The sequence below is a fragment of the Condylura cristata genome, unplaced genomic scaffold (genome assembly GCF_000260355.1).
Source record: "Condylura cristata isolate star-nosed mole 26May11 unplaced genomic scaffold, ConCri1.0 scaffold00002, whole genome shotgun sequence".
Lineage (NCBI taxonomy): Eukaryota > Metazoa > Chordata > Mammalia > Eulipotyphla > Talpidae > Condylura > Condylura cristata.
Window position 1 is genome coordinate 56,937,396 of NW_004567103.1, and position 19,410 is coordinate 56,956,805.

Here is a 19,410-nt window from a genome sequence, read left to right on the forward strand (position 1 = left end):
ATGATGGGATTTAGAGGGAGGAGCAGAAGGGGAGGGAGAGAGAATGGGAAGGAGGAAAGAAGGAACCCTAGTTAGAGTAAAGAGGACTAGTGACACTACAGGGCATGCCCTTCAGGGTAATAGCAGTTAAAATAGCCCTTTTTTTTTTTTTTTCTATACTAAAGAGAAACCCTGGGTCAAATCTCAACAAGCAGAGGCACCCGAAATCCCCCCAGCAACCACAGGCTGGGAAGCTAAAGACACACTGAGTATAGACTTAATAGACAAGAGAGACTCCATATGATTAATTATAGTTATTTATATTTATGGGTTTGAATCTTGAGAATGCATGGTCTCTCCCCATTTTATTCCATAATTTTCCCCCTGTTGGAGACTGAAGAGCAAAAGTCAATTGCTTGAGTGTTGGCAACACACTGGAAGCTAAAGGGCCATGCATTTCAATTCCAGCTCAAGAAACACTCTGACTGAGCAGATGTAATTCACCAGACCCCAGTGGGCTAGGTTGGACCTGTTGTCAGTCAAATCACATAGCTGATGCAGTTTTTATACTCAATAGATTCTCTTCAACCATAAATCTTCAGATAATGTAAAGTGAAACTCAAAGTTAATCCAAAAAATTTACCCCATAATTTAAAACACTGTTGTTATCACGAGGCAGCCATGAGGCAAATGACTTACAAACAGCACTTCTAATGGGACTCCTGTCAAAACTCCAGATTCCAATATCAGCACAGTGACCTTCAGGTCTGACCTCACCCAGTGCACTTAGACCTACCTATCAGACATTAGCTTGGCAGAGGCCAGCAACAGGGTTTGTTTTTCACTGTTTGAGACCCAAGGCCTGGCAGTGATCACAGATGGCGCATTCAACTCCCTGCGCCACACCCTTCTGGAGGGCAATCCCAGAGTGAACGCCACTGGCTTTCTCGGAATTCCAAGCTCTTCACTTAAGAAATTAAGAGTATCTGTGTACATTTTATTTTTGTGACACTGCTAGGTCCAATAACCCTGCCCTTTTGCTCTCTCAGACCCCATGCCATTGTTTCAACCAACTGGAAAATGGGACTAGTCACTCACCGTGCAGATGACTGCTAGCAACACCCTCTCACCCAACCCTGACTGACAAAGGCAACACTTTTATGCCAGTAGACATAATAAAGTGAAGAAAAGTCTAGAAGTAAGCATACAGTCTTAAATTAGTTAGATATTCTAGAATTTCTTTATGCTTAGGAATTAATTCTTTGGATTAATGCTAAATAGAGATGGGAAAATGGGCAAACAATATTAATCTTGAAGAGAACAAACGTAGATAAAACAGTATATCTGTGCATTTCTTCTATTTTAAAATATATATGTACACACAAAGACAAAAAATATACACCAAAAATGTTTAAAATCTCATTTTTTCATGGTAGGATTAAAGTCGTTTTTTACTTTTGTGTGCATCATTTCTTTAATTCCTAACATGAGGAAATATTCTTATAAGAAAAAAAAATTCTGTGTGTATATGTCTGTGAGAGAAAGTGAAGTGCAAAAAAAGTAAGAACTCTAAAGAGCACCACACAGATAGATGGCTGACATTTGACTAAATCTCCTATCAGTTGACCATTATTAGAATGATTTTACTGTTGCACAACTTTTGTCATATTTAGTGATCTAGACTAACAGACCTATGCAGAGAAAGAAAAGAGGATAGTTTGCCTTTACAATTTATTAGGAATCTTGAAGCAATAACTGGAAAATGTCATAAATTATCCCCCTTGTTCTAATAATCTCCATCCCAGCTAGCACGAATCTGCCTTGAGCATCTGACACAACTATGTAAGTTCTGAGTTAAACTGTCTCTAAATTAGTTTTCAGTTTTCAGTTATTTCACATTATTCCCACTCAGGGATTTAAAATTTAACACAACAGAAAACCCATCAACTAGCTAGTGACTACAGAGTTGATCGAACTTTGCTGGAATTGGGTGTTCCATAAGCAGAAATCAATTCCCTAGGCACAGAATCTCCAGCCAGCACATCCAGGGAAGCCCTCCACTGTCCCATCCCTGAAGGAAATCCATAGGCACACCAGATCATCTTAGGGGGCCAACACCCTGCCCAGGCCCCCACTCTCTCCCTCTTCCACCCCCAACCTGTGACAGTTCAAAGCTGGCATGCAGGAACACAGCTACTCCTCTAGGTACAGCTGGGATCCTTCTGGTCATAGGGTTCTGTCCTTGGCTTATTTAACTGACACCCTGCCCGGTCAATAGAACATTCTCTGCAGGAGGCAGTGGGTATAGAGGTCATCAGAGACAAACGGCCCTGGATTGAATTCCACTTAGTCACTACTAGCTGTGTGACCATGAATTGCAGTCATCTCATCTATAAAATCTCATCTACTTCACAGGTTATATTGAGAATTTGAGATAATATAAATAAAATGTAAAACTACATCTGCTATCAACAACTGTCGATGTCAATAATAACTATTCTGAGTACCTACAATGAGCTTCCCCATTTACATTGCTGAGCTAGATTGAGAGAAGTCTGTGGTTAGAGCACAAAAGCAGTCAATGCACTGCTTGTACAACAAAGGGCCAGAGCCCTGCTGTAGCCTAAGAAGCACTTGGCTCTGACCAAGCAAGTGCACTTAAGACTCACAAGTTGGGGAAACGAATTCTAACACTTTCCTGAAAAACAAAAACAAAACAGTAGGCAGGTCTCTTCTGGTATTTCTCTAGCACCTCACCCCAAAATAAACATTCTCTCAAACAGAATGGATACTATTATTTGTAGAGTGCTCCATAAAAAGAAAGAAAGGAAAAAAAAAAACCTCTAAAACCCAACACCTGATACAGCTTGAACTCCAGGCCATAGGTTACCTATTACAGAGGTCAGAGGGAGACAGCAGGCTCTCTTTCACTTTAGATCAGGCTTGAATCACGTGGAGTCCAATGTTTATACATCTATCTCTAGCAGTTCAGTTAGTTGGCCGATTTAAAACATTCCCTGTAAGACACTTGATCAAAGGTTTCTGTCCTGAATTAACCCAAGTCACTGGGACAACTGTGACTTACAAGAGTGATTTTTTTGTCCTCTATTCAACTACTTCTTTGTGTTTATTTTTAGTTCAGAAAAGACGAAGCACTGCTTTCTCACTCTATCAGAAACCTAGCACTATCTACCTTAGAAAAAGTAAGATGAAATGAACATGCTCTCAGAACAGTCAAATCCATTAGGCAACCATTTTTAGAGAAATGAAGATCATCAAGTATGTGTTCCTTCTAGGATGATTTTGTGATTTCAGGACACAAAAGCATCCACCATGACTTTGGTAAGCCTTACAGGAAGAATCTGCGAACAAAGACTCCATCTTAAATGCCAACATGCGTCTTGTTTGTTCATTCATTCAGTGCATGCCAACCACTGCCCAACAGTCTATTGTGTCCCTCAAGCCCTCTTCACCCATTCCCTTTCCAGACTCTTCTACCACCTATCAATCTGCCCTCATGCTCCCCTTGTCATCATTTCCTAGTCATCTCGCTAGGGATTGACTTACTCTTTTGCCACCTCAATTCACATGTGCCCTTCCCACTCTTCTCTGATTGAACCCTTATTGCTGGTGCCTGATTTACATTATCTCAGTCCTTTATTCTATATAATTAACCAGTTAATGCATGAAGGGTCAAGAAAACCAAGGTTGAAAGCAACCTAAAAAGAAATGGACACCTGAACCAAGATTCCAGAAAGTTTTGCATGCCAACATTAAAGTACAGCCAGCTCTGGAAACTATCCAATCTAATCATATTTAAACATTACCAGAAAAGCACGCTCATTTGATAATTCTGTTTCTTTGGGCACATAACTGAAAACGTTAATGATTATACTTAACATAAAACAATGACAAATAGTGAGCAAAATGAATGGATAACTCAAGTAGTAAAAGTCACTCAGCAGAAGAAAAAGAACATAGGTTAAGTCTCCTTCACATCCTCACCAAAAACATGTGGTCACCAATTCTCTTCTGCCTTCAACCTCTATTTCATCAGAAAATACACCCCCACTGTTAAAAAAGGAAGTAAAGAAAAAGAGGAGATACAAAATGTAGATTTCACAACAGCAACAAAATATGTAAACTCCACTATGTACTGAATATTCACTCAACAAATTTTCAAAAGGCACCTACTCTGTTAGTCCATAAGTAAACAAAGACAAATAATTTATGATTTCTGTCTTTAAGAAATCCAGACCTCAGAGGAGATTCTAATAAAAATGTAAGTGATACTAACAAGGCTTGCAGAAGAGGCTCAGAGAGTAACTTTCTTTGGGGGGAAGGGTATGTAGGAAATATCACAGATTTGTAAAGAAAGCAATAATTAGTTGAAATCTTGAAGATTCACCAGGTTAAGGGTAATAATGATCTGATGAGTAAATAGTATTTTCAAGACCCAAGGAGCATGAGAGGCCCAGAACAGAGTGGGTGAGAGGTCAAGTGAACAAGCATAGATAAATCTCTGGAGGTCCTACATGCTATTCAAAGGAATTGGTCTGTGTCCACACTGGCAACAGATTGCCAGTGAAGGTCTTTCAGGATATTTGTTGGAGACAATCTGTGCTATAAGGACTACATTAGTCAGTTTATAATGTTAATTCTCACAATATTACTGTAGGATTAGATAGAATCACACTTGAATTTAAAAGACTACCCCACTATTCCCTGTCCTTGGGAGATAAACTAAAAGGACATGAGTCTGGGAGCAGGATGCAAACAGTCAGACACAAGCTCCTGAGATCCATACTAAGCCATGGCAGTCACAATGGAGGGAGAACACGAGACTAAACATCAGTTAGAGGGAGGATTGCTAAAATGGCTGCCCCAGAAGCAATAGTCCATAACTTCTGCCAAACAGCAGAAGGCTGCTCCCTCGGGGGTTGCACCATATTTGCTGAAAATATGGCCTCAGAGCCCCTCATGTTCCTGGTCACTTGAGAGGAATCCCTAAGGAGCCCTTTACACTCCAGCTGGCCACCTTGCCATCAGGAAGTGAAGGGTCTGTCATCGGATGACAGAATCTCTAAAGAGGCTTTTGCTCACCCTTGTTACCACATCAGTAGAAGTTGCTATACAGTCCCTACCCTAGAATCCCCAAGGCACCAATAGGACCACACCCACCATGCACTACAATTCTCTATCTCAGTCATCACTGAAGCTCAAATGGCCCCATTCCTCATTTTCCCAGCCCACCCTCCCCATTCTACCTTCTGGAATTTAAAATTATGTTCGGCTAACTCCATAATATTCTCCTCTGAGTATTTCTTTTGCCAACAGAACCCTGAAATCATGGAGAAGGCAAGCTTTAACCTAAATTTCAAAAAGATCTAATAATAATAATGTTTATTCAGCCAAGGTCAGACTGTTTATACTCTCACATCTAAGTTGAATGTTCAGCTAATTTAGATAGGGATGACTGTACCCAATCTTAAAATATCAAAACATCTCTGGAACAGCTGATAACTAGTCCCTTTCTTGAACCCTTCCTATGATCAAGTGATTTAAAGAGTTAATGCTTACCTTCACAAAAAGCCTCGGGGCCTCACTCCAGTGTGAAAGCTTACCTCTGTGGTTCCCATTCCATAGTTTTAAATACTTTCCATAACACCTCTGCGCTCCTTTCCCCAAAGTCTCCCAGTCTGCAGAAAGATTTTCTCTCCACTTCACTGATTATTTCTCTTCTTCCCTCATTCAGAATCCTTATCTGTTATCAGTGTTAGACTTTACCATCCATTATCCCTACTGGTTGTCATTTACCTATTTATTTACTGCTATTTCTCCTCACTCACTGACAAACTGAGTCCCTGGCTATGTCCCTTTCTGAACCTGCATCTGTCTTCTACTTCTACACAGAGGCTCCAGTTCTCAGTCAACCACTCTTACTGTTACAACCTCTGGTTTTGGCATCATACTTCCCAGTACCACCCCTCATACTTCTGCTGCAAGCACCCCCACTGTGAACACCGTCTTTTTTAAAATTCCAATTATTGACTCAATGGCACATCCACTACAACTTCTTGGCATTATCAGGCTTTGCAATCCACTGACCCAATAATTTTGGCCTCTCTTAGTTACACACTCACTTCCCTTTTTGGTGTCACATGGTGTCAGGAAGTGAACCTCACTTCCTTGGAGTCAAGGACCTTCATTGTAATCTAATATCTCCCTTGCCAGCAACCCCCCCCCCCCCCCCCCACCCCATTCCTGTCTTCCTTTCCTGCTTCTTAGTTAAGGGAAATATTCAAGTTGTTTAAGTCCAAATATCTGCCTACCTCACACAACTACTTAAAAGATAAAGAACCTACCCAGAGAAAAACAGCACAAACACTACCAACCTCAATTTAAATTCATAGTTGCATATGTCTAATGGACAATCCTACTCCTTTCCCTAGGATGTTGGAAACTCTTTCCCTTCTTTCCCTAATCAGTTCTACTCCTCTCCACACATCATTATCACACACTGTATGGAAAGTTAAAGCAATCAGGTAGTTCCATCTTCCTATCACCCAAGCCAGGAGCAGCCAATCTCTATAGCCATGCTCTAAGCAGTCTTCCAATTTACTATGTATGCAAATGTTCCTGTTCCTAGTAAAACTCAACATCTTCACGTATGCACTTAGATCTCCCCCCTTCCTGACTCTACAGAGATTTTCCTCCCACAATTTATCCAGAACTACTATCTCCTGTCTTCATCAGTCTGTCCAGATCTACATAATCATTCTATCATTTCCTCTCTACTTAATCATTTTCCTCTCCACTTAAATACTCCTACTTGTTACCCTTTGGTTTTAATAAACCCTCCCTTGACTAATATATCCTTGCAAGAAATTCGCCCCTCCTGTTTCTCTTCACAACAAGCATGTCTTGAAAGAGTTGTCTGTAAGCACTGTCTCTGCTTTCACAACTCAATCCAACAAACTTTAGCCTGACCTCTTGACTTAAACTAAATGTCACACTGTCAAAGTCACAAATGACCTCATTTCACCAAATGCAATCTCTATAATTAACACACTAGAATCATCTCCCTACAAAACATTTTAAACTCTCCTGATTTCCATCTATTCCAGTGGCAACTCCTCCCCTTCAATATGATACAGTGCTCCAACCACCCTTCTTTGTATAATTTCTGTAGGTAATTCCCTACAGTATCAAAGAGAAGCTGATGCAAGTAACTCCTGATTCTGCATCCTCAGGCACAATGCATCCCAGAATCTCCCAGCTCCATGTATCCAGTTGTCTGATATTGCCATATGTCAGGAACCTAGTGGGCACCTCAGATTTAATACAGCAAAGCAAAACTACATCTTCCAACAAGCCTGGCTCTCTCCCAGTTTCCCCTTCTCAGTTTATGGCCCCAAATGAAAAAGATAAGACATTGCCTTAATTTTTATTTTCTTATCTCTAGATAACTGATCTAGCAGCAAATTCAGCTGGTGTTCAGAACAGATTTCCTTATGTACTCAGAACAGGACTATCCTAACTACTCAGAATAGGACTGCCTTAGATGTAGCATTTTGGCATGTGGGTCATTCAAACTGAAATCAACTGAGTCTCTGAAGGCTCATGAGAAACTTTTACCACTCCCCAGTTTTTGTAGAACCAAGTATGAATATTACTCAAAAAGAGGGCTACTACCAGAAACAAACTTTCTCTCTGAATAATCTACCTGTATGGCTGGAAAAAAACATCTCATTAGAGAACCTACTCTTTGAGAATCCCCTTCTCTTCACATGCAGACTCCCTCCTCTCTCCTTGAAGTCCCAGACCCCAATCCCAGTATATAGTATATATTCTCCCCCATGCCCTCTTGTCTAATTGAGTTCCCATACATGTGAAATTACTTATTTTCTATTAATAATATCTATAATGTTAATTTGCTTCTCTTATACTACAAAAATCAGAGTGTAAAGGGAAATTTCTTCCTCTCCCCTACCCAGTCAACTCTATCTCAAAAACATCCTAAATCCACCTATTTATTTCATTTTTCACAAAAGCCTTGTCCAAACAACCATTATTTTGAAGTTGGGCAACTAAAACAGACTTTAACTCAAATCTCACTTCCAAACACACCTCCTGTACCTGCGTTTTAGATGCAGCCACAAACCAGTCTGCTTTAAGCAGCACAGCACTCTTTGCTAGTACATATTCTCAAGGGAGCAGTAACTCCCAGAGGGGGAAAAAACTGGTTGGGGGGGGTATCTGGAATGTAAAAAATCTTATATATTTAAATGATTTGTGGCCTCTGCAAAGTCCAATTCTATCTAATATAGTTTAATTCCTTAAGATTTAAGGAATACTCACTTGATAAGGAAACATTTTTTCTTGAAAAGATATTTTGAAGAGAAATGATTCTTTTGTAGAGACACTATTTTATAGTGAAATCACATCACTTCACTTTCCTGCACATAATCCTTCAATGGCATGTGTTAGCACATGCCTTATTCTGGCTTCTAAAGCCTTGTGGGATATGGTCTTTGCTGATTGAAGTTTTTCATGGGCTGTGGTAGGCTGAAAACTTCCACCCAAAGCATTCTACTCCTAATCTCTAGAACCTGTGTTATCTGATATGACTCCCCTCCCAAGAAGTCTCTAAATGAGAGTAAAGATCTTGAAGTGGTGAGATTTTCCTGAATTATCAAAGTGAGCTATAAGTGTTCTTTCTGTATCATTATTAGAGAGACAAGACAGGTTAGACACACACAGAAAAAAAGGCTCTGTGACCACGATGCAGAATGTGGAGAGATGCTGTCACAAAGAAATTCTAGAATCCCCAGCAGCTGGAAGAAGCAAGGACAGATTTCTCAGCTAGAGCCTTTAAAACAGCACAACCTGCCAAGAGCTTGATTTCACTGCAGTGATCTCTATTTGAGACTTCTGGCCTCCTGAATTAGAAGAGAACAAATTTGTATTATTTTCAGCCACTAAGTTGGTGGTCATCTGTAATGCCAGTCACAGGAAACTAAAGGAGCCACCTCTCCTCTCATTCCCTGAATTTCAGGTCTTTGCCTTTTTTACCAAATTAATTGGGAATACAATTAGGGTTTTGCATTAGTTGTCTCGCCTGCCCGGAATCCTCTGCTCCTCATCTTTGCACAACTAGTTGCTTGTGGTCACGAGGATTTAGCTCAAATGTCAACTCCATAGAGAGGCCTTCCCAATCCATCCAAATCCAAAATAACCACACAGCTCTCACCATCTCATCGGTTTCTTCTTTATTTAATAAGTGGTGTTTCTTCACCTTATTCCCATAAAATGCTATGAGAGAAGACTATCTTGTACAATGATATAATTTTAATTGGTAGAATAATGCCTGGCACATATTAAGCGAATGACAAACTTAGCAAATGTGCGTAGGAGAAAGAATCAAGGTGTTTCCCCAAAAGAGGAGAAATAGCACTGGAAGAGAGAGGAGAAAAAATGAAGAGTCTGGCCTTGACTATGGAACGTCAAGTGGAAATGCCCACTGAACTCAGGGGAGTGAGATGGTTAGGGGTAGCAGTGTCTGGAAATTATTGAAGTCAGGTCTACATTATAACTTGGTGGAGAAGAGAACATTTACAATCAGGATATAGTGCACGAAGGACAAGCCCTGGGAAATCCAAGAAGAGAACCTGCAAAGAGATCCATAAGGAATCACTCAAAAAAAGCAAAAACAAGGTGTTAGCAGTCTAGGGAAAGTTCACTTTCACAGAGCAGAACCACAGAAATTAGATCTCATTGATTTGCCATCAGGAGGACACAATAATCATAAAAAGAACAGATTCATCTAAGATAGAAGACAAATTTCCAAAAAGATGAAGTAAAAAAAAAAAACACATAAAATATATTTTCGGTCCTCTCTGGTTGCGCAATGGGTTACTATGAAGCTGTCACAGCCACTGCAGTACTGAGTTGGATCCCAGCCAGGGAGGTAACCACATGGCGTGGCTAACCTCTTGTCTCGCCTTCTGCTCCCCTCAGCAATGTAGTTCAGTCTGTTTGCCTGTTCTGCTCCTCACTCTGTCTCTGGTGAATCTTCTCTTTCTCCCTCCCTGCACCTCTAGCCTGTACCCCAGTCCTATATGTATAAATTTTTTAATTTTTTTTTTTTCAGGAAACACAACTTGAAAGAACAGGAGGAAGTAAGCATAACTAGAGGCGGTTGCTGCATAAAGGAACAGTTTTGGTTTCTTACTTGCTTTTGTGTTGGGAAAATGTTTATTTCTATAAATATTTAAAATGCAGGTGTACATGGAGAAATTTTTTTGAGCATGAATATATGGCAGGATGAGGGGGGCCCATCCCCAGAGTATTGGGGATAGCAGCAAATTTGGGTATCTTTACTTCTAAATTGGCAGTTAATGATGGTGCTCATGGATTCAGATCTATGAAGAGGTGAAGGGAAAAATAATAAGAGTTGACAGATATGTTTTCTCAGTATAAGAGGATATAATAAGGGTATAGAGGGGACAACTAACTCTTCACTATAAACCTGTAGTCCTATTTTCCTGGGCTCTTGGCTAGACTGTATTTGCCAATCTATCTCCTTCTGCTGATAAGTTACTGTATACTTGATTTCTGGACAGTGATATGTGAGTGAAACTGATATAATCGTTTCAAGACTAAGCATTTAAAAAACAGGTACATTTCTTTTCCCTTCCACTCGCTGGATATAGTTGAAAACAAAGCCTTCAAGAATGGCAGAGTTATAAAATAAAATGGACAAAACCATCTAGCTACTAAAAGCTATGATGTGATAAAGAAATAAACATAAAAGTTGTGTTTATGTTTTATTTATCCTCAGTTCTTCCTGTTTAAACAGTTTAGTCTGCTCGAATCACTATCCTCTTCTGGTTAAGAAATACACAAGTGGGTAAAAAGGCTTAAAAATAATGTCGAGGGTTAGGCCCTCCTTCAGCACAATCTTCAGGGAGATTGAGGTGACCCATACGGCGTGGCTCCTGGCTGCCCGCTGCTCTCCTCAGCAGTGTAATTCATTGATCTGCCTGTCCTATTCCCCACTCTGTCTCTGGTGAAGCCTCTCACTTCCCCTGCATCTCTGGTCTGTACCCTGATTCTGTATATATAAATAAAATAAATCTTTAAAATAAATAATGTCAAGGGTTAGGAAAACTTTGGTAAAAAATGGGAAAAGGTTCTGTCCAAAAACAGGCAAAAGAATTCATGGTGAATGCTAAAAAACATAAAACTTGTATGTACCTCTAATTTGCAGGATAGTATATTCATTTTCCCAGTAAGAATGGAAAAATCAAATTGCAAGTTGCAATTTGTTTATATTTCCATTAAAACTAAAAAGGAAATTAAAAAAAGGGCATACGTTACTAAAAGTCAAAAAGGAATATTGTTTCAAATAGGTATGTTGTACTATATACTCCATGTTGATAAACAAGTTCATTTTCTTTGGTGTAAACTATTAAATTATAGGATAAAGTATTAAGAAATGGAGGTGTTAAAAGGCAAAGTTCAATGGGTTGAGTTGTAGAATCTAAAGTAGTAAAAAGTAAGAAATACATTACACAAGTGCATACTAAATGCATACAGTATTATCTCTTGAGGCTTATTCAAGAAAGTTTCTGACATACCAAAAAATAACTATGTGGGTCCTCCCTGGTGGTGGAAGGGACTAAGTCTCAGCACTATGAATCTATCAGCAGCCACTGCAGCCATGAGTTTAATCTCCATTCAGGGAGATGACACACATGGTTCAGCCGACCCCTCCTGTCTTGTCCACTGCTCCCCATTCAGCAGTGTATTTCAGGAGATCTACCTGGTCTCTGCATCCCACTCTGTCTCTAGTGAATCCTCTCACACACATACCCCTCTTCCCCACACCTCTGGCCACACCCCAGCTCATGTATGCATAAATAAAATAAATATTTAAAAAAAAACAAAACTGTGGCTTTAAGTGAGTCACTTAAGTCTTCTGAGCCTCTGTTTCCTCAATGATATAACAATGTTCATTGTTGACATTTCATAATTTCTGCCAAGTGCTTGAATGGTGCCAAAAATAGGTGATTTCTGGCATAATGACAAAAAGACAAAGTTGGGTTTGATCTCTAACTCTTATTTTAAATTCTTTGAATCTATTAGTCTCACTATAGATAAAAATCTTAGCTACTTAATGTTGAGCTGCAGTGAGAGAAGGGAATTAGTACCAGCAAATAATAACAAAATAATGAATAATGAAAAAAAACAAAAAGAAATTCTTTATGATGGCTACTATGAGCATAAACCAGGAGGAAGATCAAGATTGCAGCATCCTCCAGATATGAATGGCTACATCTGGACAGCAGAGTGAAAGGAAACCCTAGAGTTAGAGAGGAGGAAAAGTTACATCAGGATCCAGGGGTGAACAGAATCCATTTAAGACTGGATTCCTCTGAGATAAGACAAGAGCAAGCTCATTGATTCCAGCCACCAAATTATCGGGGGAAGAAATGGAAAGGTGCAGAAATTGACCAAAGTGACACTTGTGGCTACAGTGTGACTTCAGGGATGCTTATAACTAAAAACTGCTTTAACCTATACTGGTCACCAAGGTTTTGTCCCCTTAGAATCCAGAGTCTTTTAAGAAAGTGACAATCATTTTGTTATGAAGTGGGTTCTGGATTCTTTATTGGGATTTTGATTAGGTGGGCAGGAGGGAAAGAAGGGTGAAATTGGTGAAGAAAAAGGAGCCAATCTTAAGAACCATGAAAACAATTGTTCAAGCCTCAGGAAATATTAAACAACTTCCTCATTCATGGATTCCTCCACTGATGTTCTTCAGGGATTGTTTTTACACCTTCAGTTCATCTGCAGTTATTATCTTTCTTCTCCCTTTAGATATTGAAAACTACCAAATGAATAAGAGGCATCCTGAAAACAAAATTTAACGAATGCAGCTTAACCGATTATATGAAATGTATATACCCATGTGTTATCTGCTGCCCAATTATATCCACCCTTTCTACCACCTATTTCTTGAGTAATTAAAGGATAAATGAGTTCTGAGGCAACCATTTAACAAATATTTAGGTGTCCCCCACAAGCACCCCACAAGTTTGATATGTGGTCTATTGTATTATGTAAGAGCCAGCATTTGCTCTGTATGCTCTTCTGCAGAGGAGGAAATAGTACATATTTTCAAGTAATTACCATACACAGAAATGAGAGATACAGGAGTAGCATAAAATGAGTAGCTTAAAGAGTTTTGGAAATATACAAAACACTGCTGATTAAGATAGTGAGGAATACTTCACAAAACTGGTAGCCTATGGTCAAGACCTTCAAGGATTGACAGGACTTCAAAAAGGTGAAATAGCACAGGGTAGCAGTAGGAATAAGACAGATCTAGGGAATTCTAAGAAGTCCCATTTGACTGGATCACAGGGAGGAACAGGGCAAAATTCCAATGCAAAAATTGGAACTTGACCCAACAAGACAGAATGACCCAGGAAAAGGTAAAGCAGACACTGTGAACAATGTTATTATCGCAATGAGAGGAAGCATCCTCTCTTTACCCCTTTTAAATAAAAGGAATTGACTTTGGAGAGCCTAGTACTGACAGCCAGATTATTTTCACCACTTTTCCAATACATTTAAAAACTTACTGTGTCTGATTGAAATAATAATGACAAAAATCTTAACCAAAATTTTCTTAAAATATTACCGTGGACATCTTTTTGTAGCCCTTGTGTATAACCCAACTGGCCTTAGTGTTCACCAATGGATGTCAGGTAATTAATAAAGCTCTATAAGCATATGTCATCATGTCATATTCAAAGACCTCTCATTTGATAATAGCAGGTTCTAGCAAACTTCATTTTATAAAATCATCCTCTGTTTTTGGTTAGTGAGGTTTGCATTTCTCTCTATCTTATAACCTTTTAAAGAAGGAGATAGGTACGGGTAGTCAAATACGAGATTCCACAAAAGACATAATTTTAAAAACATGAGATTTGAAATTTTTAAGTTAAACATTGTTTGAAAATAAGGCACATTTCTAATATCATGGTATTACAAAATAAAGTTTATTAGCAATAATTCCATTTTGTCTGAATTAAAAAGATGTCCCCAAATAATGTTTTAATGTTTTAATGTTTTAAAATCATCTCATAATTTTCAGTTAGAAGAAAAATATTTCAATTAACTAATTTTTCCCCACTAATATAACTAAATATAACTAAAGCTTGATCTAATTTAAGTCAGAAACCATGTTTTGTCTACTGCATGAACCAGAATAACTCTGAAAGAACCTATCTTGCTGAAAATGAGAGAACATCTATGGATCTACAAGAAATTTTTAACATTAAGAGCCTCCAGCAAAAGATGAAAACCCTAAAGAACAAGGAAAAAATGTAAAGAAACATGGTCACATGTGTCAAGACTCTTAAATAAAAGTTCTAGGCAATCTCAGACCACAATCATTATCCAAACATCCTAAGGTATTCAAGCCATGCCTTGTGCTTCCTGTTTTTAAATGTTCCCTAGATTGTCACAGAGCATAATTTCCATAGAAAGAGGAAGGTTCCATGTTCCCTGCCCTAGACTGTCACAGAGCGTATTTTCCACAAAAAGAGGAAGGTTCCATGTTCCCTGCCCTACCTAATGAAGGGCAGAGCTGAGCAAAGAGAGTAACCTTGCAGAGAAGCTTGAAGAAACTTGGAAGAGGCATTCGTGGAGCAGAAGCCCATGTGAAGAAGCTGGCTTCTCAGCTTTGGACTTGCACAAGAGACTTGGGGGACATGGAAGAAGATAGGCATAGCCAAGACATGAGAAGGCACTTGGAAGAGACATGGTCGGAGCCCTGGGGAGGCTAATGACGGTAGCTTTAACCTTGACTTGTACCTCAGTTATGCTCCTTTCATTCTGGACTTACCTGACCTGCTCTGCCCTTCCCTGTGGTTCCCTGCCAGAAGGTGACTTAACCTTATGGCAAGCTTTTGGGCCTCAGTAGTCTCAATTTGTGCCAATCCTTTTTAGCTGGGCATTTACCCATGACAGGATGGGTAACTGGGTGTTTCATTGGGAAACTACTTTACTTCTCTTTTCTTTTCAGACACTCTGTTCTACTAAAGTTCTTTCACACTAGGAATTTGCTTCGTCTTTATGTGGCACATGGCAAAACCCATTTACGATATATACATATTTAGGGATCCCCAGGTGTCCCTCAGTCTGTAGACTAATAAGACCAAAACCTGGTCAGGTAAAACAGGAAGAAGTCTCCTCTGCAATTGCTAGATTTGCTGGCTTATCGCCACCTTGACCCTAGTCTCTTATGTGCATTTGGGCTCATCATCTTTCCCTCCAACTTACCTCTTCCCCATGCTAACAATTCTAAAGCAAGACAACATCCATGCCTTCAATTAGTCCTTTCTCCTTTTTGATACAACTTCCAAGTTTTCCTCCTATCTCAAAGGTGATTAGTCATAAAGGAATTTCATATTTTAATGATGTTTAAGAAAAGAAACCACAGGCCCGTGTTATCTATGCCAAATCCCACCAAGACTTACTACTTTAAATCAATCAATCTAGAATTTCACATAAGTGAGAAATAATATCACGTAAGTGAGGAAGTCTACTTAATATCCCTTGCCTTTCTTTAAGAGAGCGGACAGCCTAAAACAATACTTTTCTCTTGATAAATAACCTCTTTATTCCTTTCCCCCACCTTTTTGGACTTTAAAAACCTTCCACTTTGTACAAATCTTCAAAGCACTTCTACTAACTAGATGGGATACTGTCTTTTTCGTGAATTGGTTTCTGAAGACAGTGAGATCTTTAAATTTACTGTTGAATATCATTATTTGACAATGAGCATCTAAAGTACTTTGATAACACCTTCTTAGGTTAGTTCCATTCAGTCCTTTCTTGTCTCCCAAAATAACAATTCCGAAATTAGCCAGTTGTAGTGATCACAAAGCTTATGACTAGTAATTTTCCCCTGAAACTTCAGATGAAAAACATCCCATCGTATATAAATGACGAGATTAACAAGACAATTGCCTGATACAAGAGACAAGAACGAAAGGTAATAATTTTTTCACTCCAATCCTGGGTTTTAAAACTTCAGCAACACAGTGGTAAGTATTATTTAATGTACAAACAGTAGGTTTCTAACATACATTTCCATAGTAAGTTCATTTTTGAAAGATTTTGATAATGCTGGTTTTGCAATACATGTAAGTACAAAATAGCAAACATTCTTGAAACAACCATCTTCTTTTGCTTTAATCTTCAGGAAATGTTGTGTCCCTCTTGCTAAAGTCACATTCTCTTCACCATAAATTGTCTTCCAACTACTTAATCAACCCATGTCAAAACATTTACCTCCCACACCCATATTGGTTATAGCCAATATCCAACCACTTACATCTTATTTTGCAAGATTTATTTCAATCTCTTAACTGTCTTAAATTCTATGGCTTACCCTGCTAAGCAATCTTTAACCTCAAACATGAAAACCATACTTCTTCTTTACCTAGGTACTTGTTGCTATTAATGCTGCATAAACTATGGAAAACTTCAGTCTATATATATTTGATTCTAATTTTCTAAGTGTTGTTTCTTCACTCGGGTCAACTTATTTGTCAATCCAGGTGTTGACAAGCAGAAAGAATCAAGTATAGGTAAACCTAGGCAGAAACATCGTCAAGTTAAAAAAAATAAAGAGGAGAAATTAGATAACAATCAGGAAATTGTTTCCCTTCTCTACTAACCATAATGTCCATTTACTTCTCTTTGTCCCTTCAGCATAAACACCATTTTCAATGGAAAAAAAAAAAAGATAATTGACATACAATAAGCAACATCTAAATTATATTATTAACTACATACTTTGCCCAAATCTCTTAATATGAAAAGAAAAATAAAAAGGCAAATACTTTGAAGTTTACTACCTAAAAGGTACATGACTAGTGATTTCACATGTAATATCATATAATTATCCACATTTTGCCAATGAAACAATTGAGACTCAGTGAGCTTAATTAGGCTGCCTAAGGCCAAAGTCTTTGGTTTTCTTCCCCCACTACAGTATGCTAGAGTTTGTCCCACAGTTTAGTCACTCACTAGGAAAACATTTATTGAGCGCTTATTACAAGCTAGGGTTTGTCCAACAGTTCATTCATTATGACACCATTATTGGGTGCTTATTACAAGCTAGTAACCACTTGAGGCATCAGAAATACAAGTGTATGAGGCAAACTAAGCTCTCTCACAGAACTTAAGAGTCTAGAAACATAAGACTAAAAACAGAAAACAAAATAGGGTAATTTGTTATAACACCAAAATTACTTCTGTACAATAATAGTCAAATATGTTAAATATCTATAAAGAGATCAAATAGTTACAAAACTAAACTGGGGAGGTTTAAAACCCACTATCACTTTGTAACAGAATGGTCCTCCTGTCAATTACTAAACCATGTCTTGCATCTTTAACAAATCAGACAGAAGAAAAACGAAGCAGAGTTTAGTGACACTCAGAAAATTTTTATGAAATAAGCAGATTATGAGATAGCTGAATGGACATCTCCAACAATATTGGTTCTCAAATCCAGAGCTCCACAGTTCAGTCATTACTATCTGAAGAGTTGATTTGGAAAAATCAAGGGAGTGATGTAACTTGACAATAAGGAAGGCCCCCATGCAAGGGAGGGGACACACATCCACATCATAAGGTTCCCCAGATTGCACATCGGTTAGACAATGGCCTCCAACTTTCTGTGATGGCAAGCAAGAGCTTAAGGGCTCAGAGGCTAACTTAGCAGGAAATACCTGGCTCCCAGTGTGGCACCTATCATTACCCTCCACACTCCAAAAAGAAACTTCAGATCTCTTAGAGGTGAGACATATACAAATTCTAATAGCTTTGTTTTAAGCAATAAAGGCTCTGTGAAACTAATCAGCCTTTCCTTCCCTTACCTGTTTATACAAGTATAAGTTGACTAAATTAGCTGTCAGCAATTTCTATAGCTGCCCCCCGTGATGTTTATAATGTGTTGTGTAATTTGGCTTGGCCCACGTCACCAAGCCTTTGTGCGAATCTGTTTGTAAATCACTTTGGAACTCCTGAGAAAGGCTGATCTGGGAGCAAATGCTCCTTAGAGAAGATGGAAGGCGGTCTAGAAATCAACTGCTAAGAGCAGCACTTCATTCAGCAGGCTCTACCTCGCTGCCAAAGCACTTCTTGCAAATCTATTTTTGCTCACAGAAGTTACTACATGGGGAACGAGAAAGCTGCTTTAAGTTCATCAGTGTCCACCTTCCCTTTCCTCCTAGACCTGTCACATTCCAGCAGCTCTGGTTCTCAAAGATGCCCCAATTCCCTTCTATAATCTTTCTCTCCCTCGCTTCGGAAGGAGCAACAATCCTTCTCAGCGGAGCGACATTCACCAGCCAAAAGTTTGCAGTAAACTTTCCATTGGATACCAACCCTCGCCCAAAAGTCCTGCCACTTAATTAAAGGGGCAAAAGTGTTACACCCTCCCGCGCTTCAAAATGTTACTGCTGCAACCCGGGATCAGAAAGAGTCAAGCTTCTGTTGTTGGGGGCAAATTCGAAATCTTTTCCCAGATTCCCGCCACCTCTCGTCCAACACCGGAGTCCTAGAGGGCTCTCCCGATTCAGCAAAGGACCACTCCCGGCTACAATCTCGGGGGCTGGGGACGCGGGTCTCCCAGGAAGCACACACCTGAGCTTGGTCCTCTCGAGCGAGGAGAGAGCCGGAGCACCTAGTTCCTCCAGCCGAGGCGGAGTCTCTGTCTCCCCAGAATCAGAGACTCGGCCGCGGAGCTGGCGGCGGGGAGCGCGCGGATGTCACTCCGGGGCAGGCTGAGCGAGTGTAACCTGACACGCCCGGCGCCGCCGCGCCCCCGCCTCCCGGCGACTTCCTCCTCCCATTCCCGCTCCTCCTCCCACCCCAGGGGCCGCCCGGGCTGCGCAGCCGCCGCCTCCAGCCCGGCTCCGCGGGCCCAGGCTCCTCCGGCCCAGCGGGGAAACGCGGAAGTGGAGGCGGGAACCCGGGAGTGGAGGCGGCGAAGGGGGAGCTCCCTGTGCGCCGCGAAGCGCGGGCGGCGGATGAGAGACTCTCCGCCGCCAGTGAACGCGACTCAACCCGGACCCGGGGCCCCGGGGCCCTTTGGCGGGGCCGCGGCGCGGCGGAGGCGTAGGCCCTCGCCCCGGGCTGCGCGTGCAGCCTCGCGCTGCGGCTCTCCTGGCTTTTCCCCTAGCCTTGCCAGGCGGGGAAGCCTCGGCCTGGCTAGGCCAGGAGGAAATGGTGGGGGTGTCGGATTTCCTCTGCCCTCCCCCTCGCGGCCATCCTCGCCACCAGCCCGGGAGAGAGGAGACACTCGCCCAAGTCTAAGCCGGAGGGCCTGGCTTACCTGTT

General features: G+C 40.3%; 1 protein-coding gene across 1 annotated transcript in view; it reads right to left on the reverse strand.

Moving 5' to 3' along the window:
- GPD2 (glycerol-3-phosphate dehydrogenase 2 (mitochondrial)) overlaps positions 1–18,833 on the reverse strand; it is a 144,382-nt gene extending 125,549 nt beyond the window's left edge. The window contains exon 1 of the mRNA XM_004674642.2: positions 18,715–18,833. The gene's annotated coding sequence lies outside the window, so the exon portion shown is untranslated. The remainder of the gene's footprint in view (positions 1–18,714) is intronic.
- Positions 18,834–19,410: the final 577 nt, after the last annotated feature.